We start from the raw sequence: 15,928 nt of genomic DNA, 5'->3' as shown, positions 1-15,928 counted from the left end.
CATGTCAGCTAAATAATTATCTCTTCTTTTCTTTCACTATGCATCAATACAAGTTGGTGTATCATGCATACAAATACAAGTGTCCACATGGACTTAACATAAAGGCACAGAAATACAGCTGCAGTGTATGAACTCCAGTCTCACTAAAATCACACAGCAAACAAAGACTGAGCCCAAAGTGACATCTTCAAATGTGTTTATAGGACAAATCGACCAATTATTGCAGCTCCATTTAGACGGCACAGCCAGGCATGCTGTATAGTTTTTAAAAGAACATATCATTTATTATTTAATACCCAACTGTAATAATTTTGACTGTAATATGAAAATAAGTAATTAAAGTGCTCATTCAGGAAAAGTGTCAGGAAAATGAAACCAGTGTGAGTAAAACCTAAATATGCTCTTATGTCTTTTTGCTTTATCACTCTTATTTTAATGTAGCCAAGTCATTGTGATTTGTTGTATTTTATCAAAGTCAGGATTAATTATTAATTTTGATGTAAGCGATCGGAGGTGATGACAGTTATAATGTTTATCTACTCAATGTCAAAGCAGTAAATACCAGAGAGAGAGAAAAAAAAAAGAGGCCAAAGGACGCAACATTTATATCATTCATGTGACTATGATGAGAAGCTAATTACAGTTAGGGAGATAATCAGAAGGAATCAAAGTCACAATTAAAAAATGAGTGAATGGAAATTTTAAAAAAGAGTAAAAAAGAAACTAAATGAAATCATGACATGACCCCAAGTCTGGACAGTTCAACTTGACATTTCTCAACAGGAAGGATACTCCCTTAAAATGCTGATGTCTGACATAATGAAGACATGTTCCAGTTTAATCCTTCTTCCTCATCAAAAGAAGTATATTCAGAAGAACTAATGACTAAATAATGTGAAGAAAAAAAAAACTAAGCACATGATAAATTAAAGTTAGATAGATAGAAAAAAAATAGAAAAATAGAGCTGCTGGTGTGTTACATCATGTCACATTAATTTAATTTATTTATGTATTTAATTGTTTAATTTATTTTATTTTTATTATTTTATTTTATTTTATTTTTATTATTTTTATTTTATTTTATTTTTATTATTTTATTTTATTTTTATTATTTTTATTTTATTTTATTTTTATTATTGTATTTTATTTTTATTATTTTTATTTTATTTCATTTTATTTTATTATGGTGGTGTCTAGGACTACGCACAGAGTGGGAGCTCTTCCTTTTTCTCCTCCTCTCAGATACTCAGACTGTCGCTGAAGCAGAGCTGTATATAATACGAGTTCGGACAACGTCTGTCTCCAAATAGCTTCAACTTCAATCTGAAATATCTCAACAAGTATTTGATGGATTGACATGAAATTTAGCACAAAGATTTATGAAGTCCAGTAAATTAATCCTGCTGTCTTTGATGACCCACTGACCTTTCCTCTAGCGCCACCAGCAGGTCAAAGTTTTCAATAGTTAAATATCTCAACATCCTGCCAACTTCATAGATTGGAGCAAACATTTTATAAAGACATTTGAGGTTCCCAGATGATGAATCCTATAAACTTTTGGGGTCTCCGCTTACCTTTATTCCAACAGGGTGATTTTTTTTGACTCAGAGTAAAATGTCTCTACAACTACTTGACGGATTACCATCACATTATAATAATTTTGATAAACTCTTAACCTTTAATCTAACCCCATCATCTGTTTCTTTATTGGCAAAGTACATGCAATACTAATAACACTTGCATCAGCCACAGTGAAAACCTTGCCTTTATTCAGTCTTAATCTTAATTTGAGAACTCATTTATGACCTTTTTATTTAAAGTGCTATAAAACTATACTATTTATAACACATTTATTAAGTATAAAAGTTATTACAGTTACATATATGATCGGTAGCTGCATAACCTTGCTGCAACTCGTGCTGCCTTCACGGCTCTGGTTTCTGGCTCTTTCCATCATGATGCAACAGACTCACCGCTGCGTTGCTTTTCTCACCGCTCTTGCTCCTCATTGGTTTGCAAAATCCAAGGAGCCAATCAGCGAGTAGAATACATAACCCTGTCCCATGCTGTATGTATATGGGAGACATTTTAATACACACTCTCCATTGGGAAGGGTTACCCTGCAAGGTTATGTAATGCCGTCTCTGATTCAGAGGTCTATTTTGGGGTTTGCAGGGAAATTGAACTCATTAAGTGCTTTTGTTCCTGTAAGAGGGAAGCTAACGGGCACTTGCTTGTAATCTAATACAGGCAAAGTTTTCTTAAAGTTTAATCTGCACTATATCCTGGATAGTAAATTATTTTATAAAATACAATAAAGCAGTGACATCATCATTGCTCAAGTTTTACAGTAATCTTCTGTGAAAGTAAGACATGTTTTATGTGGAAGTTTTGGCTGCATGGTGGAGCTAAATAGAAAAAGGTCAGGTGGTCTTCGGAAGAACAAGAAGATCTACTAAACAGATTTATGAAAACCTATCAAAACATTTTCTTTTCCAGCTGAAGCAAACATGGAGCCAACCCTGGCAGCAGCGTGACGCTCCACTAACTAACGAGCAGCTGCTGTGGAAAAGTAACACATCATTTTTCCTGCACTTTACAGCTCACTCTCTCCATTTCCCCAGAAAAAGAAAGAAAAACCTAATATTCTTCTTTTCCCCTGATGATGATGATGACGCAGCACGTGATCAGAGCTGATACATGGACACACAGACTACCACAGACCTGCTGTAATACAACAACAACGCCCCTAAACTTGAAGTATGTAAATTTGGCCTTGACCCTCTGACGGGAAATTCTGACTAATAGATTTTTCATAAATCTACAAATGACAGAATAAACCCAAGTTTCCTGTAAATCCCAATTATTGTCATGTATCCTTGCTACCTCTACTCCTGCCCCTACTCCAGCAGAGGCATTAAAACTGTCATGCTATCTAAAGTCCAATAAACCTTCCATAAATTAAAGTTTAATACGTGAAGTCAGCAACTTTTGGCAATGGAAGAGTCACATGTCTTTAACAGTGTTGTAAATCTGTTTTATTCTTAAATAAATTAAAAGAAATAAAACATATCAACCTGGGTTTCTACTGCAACCATTCATGCTAATTGCCCGAGCCCAATAAGACTGAATATGAATATCATTTGGACCAACGTATTTGTTTAGCAGGAGCCGATTGGACAGTCATGACCTCAAATATCCATAGCAAATATTATGAAAATCGGGTCCTTATACACTCAAATGAACCCCCACATCAAACGTATGGAAATTATGGAAATAATGTACAAAAGACATGTGCTTTAACGAGAAAGTTCAGTCTAGTTCAAATATGATGATGTTTGTTTAAAGAGGATTTATTATGCACATTTGCAGGTTGTATATTTAAACATCAGCTGATTGGGGAGGTAGAAAAACACTGTGTTCAGAGCAGGTTGAACTAGATTTCATCATACATGCAATCCATATCCTTATTAACCCTTACATACTGTTCATGGTCAAATTTAACCCATTTTAACATTTGAGAGCTCTATAAACACCATATACACATTTCTGCTATAGGTGGACTTTAGCAGGTGGAGGTACGCAGTGCAGAGTTGAGTGCCTAAATATATCTCTTCTAAAATCTCTCTAACTTTGCAGTGCTTTACTTTATTAGCATGAAACTTGGCACAGATAATGTTCAGATGTTATGCTACAGTTTCAAGAGGTTTTTCTGGCTACAGCAGCATAATTCAGAAGGTGTTATTCATTCTAAAAGTGTACATTTTTGTCAGGCGAAAATTAAATGTTATGCTGTGTTCAATCTTCATTTAGTCTGACCCAGTAACATATATACTGATGCTTTCACCTCTACATGTATCTCACACGTGTTACCTTTATTATGATACCAATATTATTCATATAGACCTTGTAGTTACAGAGATATACTATATTCATTTTGGGTATGGTATTTTCGAGCAGGACCCTGAGCCAGAGGCCTAGGGAGGAAGAGGGTAACCCTTACATACTGTTCATGGTCAAATTTAACCCATTTTAACATTTGAGAGCTCTATAAACACCATATACACATTTCTGCTATAGGTGGACTTTATCTAATGTGACCCTGAATATACAAAAATAGAAATAAAATGCAGTTGTTACACATTTTTGTATAAGCAAACGTCCAAATTTGACCTGTATGTTTTACAAAAAAATTAAGAATCATCATAAAATAGTGCCTTTTTCCATAAATACATACACTCTTTATAAAGGACTAATCAACCATTAATTAATAACTGATTGGGAATTAATGAATGTGAATTGGTGCGGAGACAGAATATGAACAGTATGTGAGGGTTTAAAAGGATCATGGCTACTGTAAAATAACAGAAAAACATCAACACTGGCCTCAGGAATGCAAGAGGACATGCCGCTCATGCCACTTATCTACCACTTGACTGTTGTATCTGGATTTATACTGGCATGGCACATAAATGGAGCTTGGCCAACGTTCAGTCAGTGAGGCTATCTTTTGCATACCAGGCGTAGCATGTTGCTCCTACCTCCTCGTCATGCTCATCTCTCACGTATGCTCACTTATTTCCTAGCTGTCAAAAATGCTCGAGGGCACAGTCTGAGTTTCAGTTGTCACCTTGCTAATCACGTCTATCCAGTAGCATAGCGACACACACTTTTGTTGTTTGTTCTGTCATTGCTGCTTGCTGTCTTTTTAAATGTGTTTTGTTCTCGTTCTCCTGTCTGGTATGCAGTTGTTATGCGCACTCCTCCACCTCCCCATCCCCGCCCAGCCTCTGCAGAATCAGCAGTCACAACACTTCTTCGGCTATCAGTCTCATTCAAAGTCATCAGCCACCACCACCAGCAGTAGCACCAAGGTCTGGACTTTATTGGGGGGAGCTATCTTGCAGCTGCTTGAGGGTGATGTCATTGTGGAGTCCGAGCACTAAAGACTTCATGACTATCATTTCTATTCATATCCAATTTGTACATAAATGAGGGAGTTGGAGCATCTCATGAGTAGAGATGAATAGGCGTATTGGCAGTAATGTGGGCATCATACTGCACTGTCATGGTGAAGAGGAAGTTGAGCTTTAAGGCATAGCTCTGCATTTATCAGCCCATCTACATTTCAACAGTCACCTGTAGCTATGACCTTTTGGTGGCTGAAAAGTGATATCAACGATTCAAGCAGCCAAAATGAGTTTTCCGTCTCAGGGTAATGGGGTAGCTCAGAGATACGGTGTAGAGTCAGTGGAGGTTATTTAGGGAGCTGGATGCCTCTCAGGGCTTTTCCAACTAGGAAGAGACTACCAGCAGACCCAGTGTATACAGTGTGTTGTACCTGGAGCTGGGAACAATGAGGTCATGGCTGGGAAGAAAACTGTCAACTCTACCTACTAAGCCTTCCACTGTGACCTGGACTCAGGTTAGCAGCAGGAAATGGGTGGAAAGACTTAGCTGTTATTGAGATGTCTTTGTCATGAACCAAGGTGTGGGTTAAGAAAACAGTTTGATGGTTGCATTAGATATGTATGTATGTTAGAGCTGCCATTATTCAAATCATCCCCTGGTGACAGTGAATATCTATTGTTACAACCGTGGTCGCAATTTGTGTTTTAAAGGACCTTTTATTATGTATTTCTTTCACTGAGCTTGCTTTGTCTGGTGGCTGCTTGGGACTTGGGGAAGATGGGGCTCATGATTCATGTTATGTCGGGCATAACACTATACAGTACTAACCTTTTATAGCTCGACAGATGAAATGCAGATGTGTTGTGGCATGCAGACAAGCTGCACTCTTATATAAGATGCAGATGATACTAAATAGCACAGAATGTGCTGATAGCACGCTGCCCTCGGTCACAACTTGTTGATCAGTCTGCCAGAAAAAACTGATGACTCTAAAGTTTTAAAATATAAACATTACACAAACATTTGGCAAATTTACTGTAGCAGGACAGTTAGTTACGAGTGAAGGAGGAAGTGAAGGATTTTGAAAACTGTTCAGTGAATACATTTTGTTCTAAAACTATAAATAATGTATAATTTGTTTGCTGTAAGGGTTCTCACTGTATGCCACATTTCTGGCAACTTTTCATAATTATCAGTTGTACTGTAAAGCTGCAGGTCTGGCTTGTCACCTGGAGGCAGATGCTGTGAGTCTCTACTGTAACATCGCTCCTGACATTTTTGTGTGAGGCCACATAATACAGCATGCTTGTCTGTCTGTCTGTCTGTGTATCTACCACAGTGATTGATAACCTAATTTTAAGTTGCTGTAATAATAATAACAGCTTAAGGAATTTTAAATGTCAACAAGCCTTTTCCTTTGTTAGCATTTCACAAACCAATTATATAAGAAAATATTCAGGTATTTTGGGCGTTTGCAGATATTTTAAGGACACACAAAGCTGCAGGGTTGCTCTTACTACTGTATGTGAAAAATAAGGGCAACAGTTTTTGGTTCGGTGGCTCGTTCAACAAGCTAAGGTGCAGGACAAAATGTGTGTTCATATTAGCAGGAGAGCTAATGTGGGTTGTTCTTAGTCTGTGGACTTTGTGTTGTGCTATCGCTGTATTCAAGATTTGATTTACTGTGGTTTGATGGAACACATCGAAAAAATGTAAAACTAAGACATCATGAAATCAAAGTTAACAAGAGTAACTAAAGTTGACAACCATGATAGCGGCCCTGTAAGGCCACACTAAGGCAAAGCTGTGCTGTAAGCTAAATGCTAACATCAGCATGCTAATGTTGTTTTGCTAGTAGGTTCTGTGTAATGTTTACCATGTCTGAGTTTAGCATGTAGCATCCAAACATTTGCTAATTAGTACCAAACAAGAAGTTCAGCTGAGGACGATGAGAAAGTAATTCTTCAGTTATTAGGTCATAAACAAAATATAAGACAAATTAAAAGTTTTAGCTGAGGATTGCATTTGAGGAAATGTCAGGCGATCATTTAAGTTATTAGGACGATCTTCTAGGAACAATGAATATGTGTCTGGATCAAAGGGACGGACTGTCTAACACTGCATTCCTTAGTGTTAGCAATGCTAAAAATATGAATGTGGACGTGGCAATAAATAATGGAGCCATTGTGAGACTCATCTGCAATCTACTGTATATCAGAGCGGCATTTGGGACTCGAGAAAAATGCAAAAAAAGACAGCAACATGAATTTACAGCCTTACAGATGAAATGCAGATGTGTTGTACCATTCAGACGAGCATACTCTTATATAAGATGCAGATGACGATACTAAACAGCAAAGAATGTACTGATAGCATGTCGGCTCTCGGCCACAACCTGTTTTCTGTCCAGCAGTCCGCCAGAAGCCATTGGTGACCCTTCAGTTTTAAAATATAAAGATGTGCAAAATGTACTGTAGAAGAACTGCTTCCTACCAGTGAAGGAGGAAGAATTTCAGTGAATACATTTTGTGCTAAAACTATAAATAATGTATAGTTTGGTTGCTGTTGTTCTCACTGTATGAGATTATGTTGAGAACTAAGAGAAGGCTTTTCCCCCCCTAACGAGTTCCTGAGATTCTTGGTCAAGGTCACATTTCTGAAAGCTTGCCATAATTATCAGTTGTGCTGTAAAGCTGCAGGTTTGGTTTGTCACCTGGAGGCAGATGTTGTCAGTTTGAATGTAACTCTGCTCTCCTGACATTTTTGGGTGAGGCCACATAATACTGCCTGTCTGTTTATCTGTCTATCTATCTACCACTGTGGTGATGTAGGAATTGATGACCTAATTTTAGGGTCCTGTAAAAACATTAACAGCTTAATGAATTTTAAATATCAGCCTAATCTTTTACTTCTATTTGCATTTCACTAACCCATTATATAAGCAAAGATTCAGGTATTTAGGGTGTTTACAGTGTTCGTAGTAGGTGTATAATTCGTGAAATTGACTTTTAAATGCTGTAGTCTGTCTTAATACTACACTCAGGTGCCCAAATGAATACTGAAGTTTCCCTCGCTGCAATTATTAATCCACTTTATTAGATCATGATTTAAATGTAAGCGATGAGGTCCAAAATCCACAATCTGCACCTCTGTCACGTCTGTCTGCACCAGAGGGCTGAATATTTCTTTAAAGTCACCTTCTACTCAAACGTGTTTTCCTCATCAATGATTATGGCAAGATAAAACAACTTTAGTGTTTATTTGGGCACCTGACAATTATTTAAGACACACCTGATCCTTTAATCCCACAACTAGCCCCAGCAAGATAAAAAAAACTCCACCCATAGAAATAGTTCATCGCTAGTTTTAACATGGTGTGTTATCCTCCTGGCAATTATTAATATTTACTTCATCACACAGCAGCTCAAACAAGTATCAGCACAGTTAAACAAGTAGTGTTATAGTCGAGATTACATTTAAAAAATACCTTTTTAACCCTTTTAGATCACATCCACAGTCATAATGTGCACCTGTTACCACAAATCCCCTTCTTGCTATTATTATATCAAAATCCAATCATGTTTTCTTCCTGTAAAACTAAATGATGTGTCTTTACATATAGGGTTGAACCAACCAATTTCAGTCAATAATGTCATGATATCCACCCATCCATTGATTTTTAACTTTTTAGCAGCACAAATCTGCAGAGTCATTATGACTTGCACAAGTTTTAACATGCAAATCAAATTCCTCCCCATGCTATGGTCCACCTCTCTATCCAGTTTCACTCGGAAATACAATAACGATATGGAAATGCTGTTCTATCTGGACTTTAATCAAAGCTGGTGGCTGGTGGTTTATAGTCCTTTGAGGTGGATGCATTGGAAATGAAACATGCATTTGCTAAAGAACATTACTGATTTGGTTCATGTATATTTGGTAAAAAAGACCTACATTTTGTCACACTGCAGTTCATTTGAAATTGTAAGTATTGTTGAATAAACATAAAGGAAATGCTTCAGGTTTTAAATAAACTGCCTGGACTGCTTTTGGTGTGAAAGCAGAGCGGCGTGAGTCTAAAGATGCCTTTGGGAAACCCAATGCCGGTCTGTGAGTCACAGTATAATCCTGCGCAGGAAGCTTCCCTTTGTCTATGTGTGAGCGCTCAAGCGTCGACGTCACTGGGATCTGCTTTCAACAGCAGAGATCACAGGCAGAGGATGAACAGATCAGGACGAGACAAAAGGGCCTGTGAAGAGTTAAAAGTACACAAAGCATTCCTCCTCTGCCTCGGTTCCAGGAACGGCGAGAACATTTGAACAAGACAGAGACACAGTGGATGTCAGACACAGAACAGGGTTTTAAACTTCACACAGCCCAAAGAAAACAGCAACGGATGAGATGTGCAACGTAAGACATTTTACACGACATATATTCGCTCTAGCTGCATCATGGTGGGACACGCTGCAAGTTACTAGATGTATTTCGGCTGTCAAGAACATTATCTTAAAGCAGAGTCTAATGAAAACACTAGAGCTAAAGGGCAGGTTCTGTCTCAATATAAATGGGAAATGGATTTTGGTGGCAGTAACATTTCCTGCTCTCCACACCGACCCTGAAGCTTCACCAGAACGCAGCTACGATATAATAAATGGGGGTCAAATGTGCACTTTAAAATTCTGCTGAAGCTAAAATTATGCAGCCCTGGGTTGTTAAATCAAATTGATAATTTCCAAAGTTACAGCCGGTTTAGGACAAAATTCCCTCTTTTGGTTTCCTCGCTGACCTGTGGCAGATGTATTCAGTATTTCAAGTCCACACCTTGGTACACTGAGATTGCATAAACATCCACTCTGTAGCTGAAGACGCTGCATAGAAGTACTGAGTGCATGGATAGTCTGATGATTTTTTTTTTCTTCCATCATGTACTGTAATTCCCTCTGAGACTCTTCTTGCATTCTTGTTTGTATAGAGATTAAAGAAACTAGATACTGGTACATATTTACACTTGTTAGCCACGTCCTCTTGTTTCCACACTTCATGCTAAGCTAAGCTAAGCTAAGCTAACCATGTTTTGACTCTAACTCTACTTAAACACAGACATAATGTTAATATTCTCACTCAGAAAAATTAAGCAATTTCTTTAAGTAATATATCCTCAAAGCTGCTTATACGAACATCCACGCTGTAGCTGAAGACGCTGCATAGAAGTACTGGGTGCATGATAGTCTGATTTTTTGTCAAGAAATATTTCCATCATGTACTGTAATTCCCTCTGAGACTCTTCTTGCATTCTTGTTTGTATAGAGATTAAAGAAACTAGATACTGGTACATATTTGCACTTGTTAGCCACGTCCACACTTCATGCTAAGCTAAGCTAACCATGTTTTGACTCTAACTCTACTAAACACAGACATAATGTGTTAAGCAATTTCTTTAAGAATCATATAACCCAGTTTAAGTAATATATCCTCAAAGCTGCTTATACCTTCAAGAAGGCAGGCTTTAGAAGCTTTGTGTGTGAGAATCGAACCCTGACCCTGTTGGTGCCTCCGCCCTTTCTCTACAGTCCTGTTTACTACTGTATGGACTATGGAGTTTGTTGACAATTGGATTAAAATATTACATGAACGAGATTATGTAATACTCTGTCGTCTTTGTGTGAAGGCGCTGACTGATTGGTGGTGACGTAACATATTGCTGTCAGAGCTGCAGCAGCATTACAGTAGCTGCTGGGATTATCATACACACTTACTCACTTAAAGAACCAGCTGCTGAGCTGCATTCAAGATGACTCAAGAGACAGTCGAGATTTTTGTTTATTTAAAGTCCAACTGATATTAATTTTGCATGCACCTTTAATTAGCTAGAGCATATATATCTGCTTGTAATGCATTGTCCTTCAAGAATAAACCAAAATGGAGGAAAGGTAGAGGCAAAGACACTGAGGTACAGCAGACAGGTGCATGTTGTTTGTTTGTTTACTTATCAACACAGTGATCAGTCGAAGCTGCAGCAGTGACCGTGACACAACACTAACGAAGACATTAAAGTACTGAAAAACCCTTATCGCCTCGATCGCCTGACGTCAATCACAAATAAATGTTAACCAATGTCCTCATAAACATAGAAAATAAAAATAAGGATTGGCAAGATGAGGAATTAAAAATATCTTTAAAATAGTCTTAAAAGTAGCATCAGGTTTGTTAAAATATACATTTTGTATTTTTGTTGGTTTTATGTCATTTGAAATTATATATGCACCATTTTCTAAAGTAAGACTGAATGCTCCTGAAAATGTCCAATGGTGTAACCACAAAAGAATGATATATTAAATTTGTCATCCACCTACAGTGTATTTAAGTGGACTTATACAAATAATTACTACATTTAAAAACAAATGTAAATGTTTCCTGATTTCCATGATTCTCCAGATTAAATGTAATATTTAGAACAATTGTTTTCCATTAGCTTTATTTAATATAAAAAGTTATAATGTAAGATCATGCCAAACTAGTTGATATGGTGTTTTATTGCGAAGTTAGTGTTTTTAAGCAAGTTGAATTATTTGGTTATAAGTTTTTATGGTTACACCACTTAGACATTTTTGCCATAATCCTCGAATATATTCTCTCAAAATGGAAAACAAAAAAGAATGAGTGCAAGTTATTCATACATTTATTTTCAAGTTTTAACCCCTTTAAATTTGACTAAACCACATGGACACAAAGAAAACACCAATGACCCATACATCACTCGTCTGTTCTGGTTGAATGGACACAAGTTGTATAACAAGCTTTGATGCAGCAGCAGCTTTCTAAGAAATACTTTACATGCTGCGTGTTGTATAACAATGACTTAGCTTTTCTTTTCAATGTGAATGTAAAATGCCATAAGTCGATAACTCTATACTAATCTGACGAGGGCTGGGCCATTTCTAACCGGTGAATCACCACCTACACCACCCAACTTTTTGAAGGAGGTGAAAAGAATGAATGAAGTCTGATTATCAGACTCAAACAAAGAATGTATTTGTGCTTTTTAACCCTTCTGTTGTCCTCGAGTCAAGGAAAGAAGGGAGGAAGGGAGGAAGGAAGGAAGGGAGGAAGAAGGAAGGAAAGGAGGGAGGGAGGAAAGAAGGAAGGAAGGAAAGGAGGGAGGAAGGAAGGAAGGGAGGGAGGGAGGAAGGAAGGAAGGAAAGGACGGAGTAATGGATGAAGAAGGAAGGAAGGGGGGAAGGTAGGAGGGAGGGAGGAAAGAAGGAAGGAAGGAAGGGAGGAAAGGACAGAAGGGAGGAAGGTAGGAAGGAAGGGAGGGAAGGAAAGAAGGAAGGAAAGGAAAGAAGAGAGGGAGGAAGGTAGGAAGGAAGGGAGGGAAGGAAAGAAGGAAGGAAAGGAAAGAAGGGAGGGAGGAAGGAAGGAAAGGAAGGAAAGGAAGGAAGGAAGAGTCAAAACCGACGGGGTCAATTTGACCCGGGAGGACGACACAGAGGTTAATTAATCATGATAAACCTTCCTCTTCTCTTCTCTGTTGGTGTGTGATATATTTTTTAATAGTTTACCTGAATGCTTTTTAGGGCTATTTTGTTGTGTTGTTTCCCCTCCCTTGTGTTCCTGTGTGTCTCCGCCTGCCTCTACGTGATGTTGGGGGGGGGGGGGGGGGGTGACCTACTCTGCTGATTACCTTCCTTCCACTAATCAACTCCCTGCAGTATTTCTACCAGGCTCAGATTTCCACTCACACATATTTACCTCTGTAGTAACCAGGGTTGGGAAGGTTACTAATTACTAGTTACCTGAGTTAAAATGTAATAAGGGATAAAACTATTTCAATTATTTAATCAAAGTCATGTTACTTATTATTGCATTTAGGTATTTTTTGATTGCTAATTTTCTAACCAATGTTTTCAGCTGTTAGGGTAAATGTTCCCATTAAGCACTAAAATCTAAGTTCAGGTGTTGTCATGGATACTGACATGATTTATAAGGGAGATCATTTCTTATAAAGCAACATTTATATCTCATATGAAAATGTATTCATTAGTTCATGTAGATTTTGGAATATAAAATAAAGATATTTGATGAAAAAAAGTCAAAAGTCTGACATGGAGTTTAACTGGTACTGTGACTCCATTTAAGCCCAAGTCATTATTTATTAACAAAATATTAAAAAAAGGATTGATTCCAAAGAATTAAAAACAGTAATATATGTATTCAGTAACATGTTAAATATTAAAAAATGAGGAAAAAACTCTCCTGAGCAAAATCTTAAAGGTCTGACTTCAGATGTAACCTCCTTTATAATCATCAACATTACATTTATTTTGTGCACCTGAAATCTTTTTGGAAGTCATTGGCCGCGTTTCCACTGCAGGAGTTCCTGGTAAAAGGAGGGGGTAGGAACTTCTACAGGAACCATCCTCTCACTCTGCCCTCTCAGTGGCCGTGTCTCCACTGCAGAGTAGGACCCCTCGGCGACATCATGAGTTTCGATCGTCACGTAATCGTTGTGCAATTACAAACCCCCTCTGAATCTCTTCGGTGCCGTAGACGGCAGTCAATGCGTGCATCTGCTGTTTTCTTGTTGTTTACAGCGGTGTCTGCTAGGCTAATGCTCCACTTTGGTGCTTTCTGGTGGCATCAGAGCCTGCTCTAGGTTTAGCCAATCAGCGCCGGGTTAACCTCAAGCCCCAAACAGGAGCTTTTCAGGGCCGAACGGAGTACCTACCCTGGAGTACGTACTCTGTTGGCCCCCGTAAAAGTTCCTGTAAATGGCCCTGTGAGGGAGGTTCCTGCAGGGGAGACACGCACCAACGAGGCTGGCCCCGTAAAATTACTCTGAAGTTGCTGCAGTGGAAACACGCCTAATGACAAACATAATCTTACTGATATCAGATCATCAGATCAAATAAAGCTTCTGTATTCACCGTTATCATCACTGACTGAAGTTTCATTTCTTTTATGTGTAGTGCAGGAAAACTGAAGCGAAGTGTGTGGTGATAAAAAGTCACATCATGAGACACCAGTGATTAGTATACCCTTGTAAACTTGTGACTGTTCCTTCCTTCCTTCCTTCCTTCCTTCCTTCCTTCAGTCTGTTCTTCGTCCCTCCTTCCTTCTCTCTTTCTTTCTTTCCTTCCTCTCTCTTTCCTCCCTTCTTTCTTTCCTTCCTCTCTCTTTCCTCCCTTCCTTCTTTCCTTCCTCCCTTCCTTCTTTCCTCTGTCCTTACTTCCTCCCTTCCTCTTTTCCTTTCTCCTTCCCTCTCTCCCTCCCTCCCTCCTTCCTTCGTTCCTCCATCCTTCCTTCCTTCTGTCCTTCCTCCCTTCCTTCTTTCCTCTGGCCTTCTTTCCCTACTTCCTCTTTTCCTTTCTCCCTCCCTCCCTCCCTCTCTTCCTTCCTTGGCTCGAGGACACCAGTGATTAGTTAAGGATAGTTGCTTGATCACAAAAATGGACAATATCACGTTCCTTCAAAATAAAATCTCTAATAATTTAGTTTTAACTGACGACTCTGGATGAAAAGTCAAGAGGTTCAACACAAAGAGAGTCCTGATTCATGAATGTGTGCATCAAGTTGTAACTTATCCCTGAAAGGAAGATGACTAACCAACCGCTATCAGAGTAAAACACACAAAGTGATCGTAGAGAATAATAAACTATTAATGTGTCAGAGATGAACAAGGAGCGCAATCAAGGGAGAGTAATTTAGCGCAGAGATAAGAGGATAAGAGGCTTAAAGAGGAGATGAAACAGTGACAGAAGCGTGAAGGAATTGACCGTCATCATAAACCGAGATAGATAAAGGTTAAATAATTACCAGGGACTTTTTTCCTTCTTCTCTCTTAACTCTGTGAAGGTGAACAGGGACATATCATTCAGTGATTCTTGTGATTTTCTGTTATTTTTATCTATATTCTTATATAATGTTTGCGGGTTACTATAGAAACATGGTGGTGCAACATTGCAGGCTCTGTGGAAAAGGCCCCATTCATTATGTAGATATAAAGCACTCATTCAAAAGGTAACAACAACACAATTCTTACTTTAATGGGATTATACACTGATGAAAACATACTTAGTCAAATCCACTATAGACACCATTTAATTCTACACATTGCACCTTTAAGTCTTACTTTCTTTCAGGGCCAATACTGTAATATAGAAATGATCTCATATAAGGGAAAGGTGAAGCTTGTGATATTGCTAATGGTACTCCTCTATAATATAATATCTTTTTTTAGTTTGATAAGTTTTCTGTTGAATTTAAATGTCACAAGACTTGGACGTTGTATGTTATCTAATTGAATTACCAAACATCATAACAGTATATAAATTACATAAAATCACAAAACCCATATGTCCTGTCTTTAATTTCTGATCTGATATCACTCTCTGGATTTAGCCACCACTTGGTTACCAGCAAGTATTTGGTTGCAATAACCTCTTGGTTAAGGTGAAGGGGGCTTAAATGATTAAAATAAAAGTGGTAGGAGGAAACAGGAAGTGGTCTGATGGTTTTGTTGACCCATTCATTCACCGTGACCTCCTCTCTGCTGACCGTGTGGCTTTATAACAAAGTCACATTGTTACGCCCTCGGCTGCAAACGTGTTGATATTGGACAGTCTCTTAAATTCAGCTACTGATCTCATTGCTTGTGTTTAATGATAAATACTTGTCTTTTTATTGATGGAGATTAGGGCGGGCCCAGGCTTGCTTTGGACCAGGCAGAGACTTAGTTTCCCAGGGGGACTTGAACCTCTCTCCTCCTTTCCCTCTCCATCTGCACGTATTCATGTACCATCCAGCTTTTCCCTTGGTGCAGTTTGATGCCCACTGCTACTACTAATGTTGGGTCAATGAGGTTTCTTTGTGTCCAAGTGGTTTAGTCAAATTTAAAAGGGTTAAAATTTGGAAATAGATATATGAATAACTTCCACTCATTCTTTTTTTTTGTGGACCCAGCATCAAATTTCTGCTTTTAATCCATTTTGAGAGAATATATTAGAGGATTATGGCA

Source organism: Scomber japonicus, chromosome 3 (genome assembly GCF_027409825.1).
Source record: "Scomber japonicus isolate fScoJap1 chromosome 3, fScoJap1.pri, whole genome shotgun sequence".
Classification (NCBI taxonomy): Eukaryota; Metazoa; Chordata; class Actinopteri; order Scombriformes; family Scombridae; genus Scomber; species Scomber japonicus.
The sequence above is the reverse complement of the archived record's forward strand: the minus strand, read 5'-3'. Positions refer to the sequence as shown.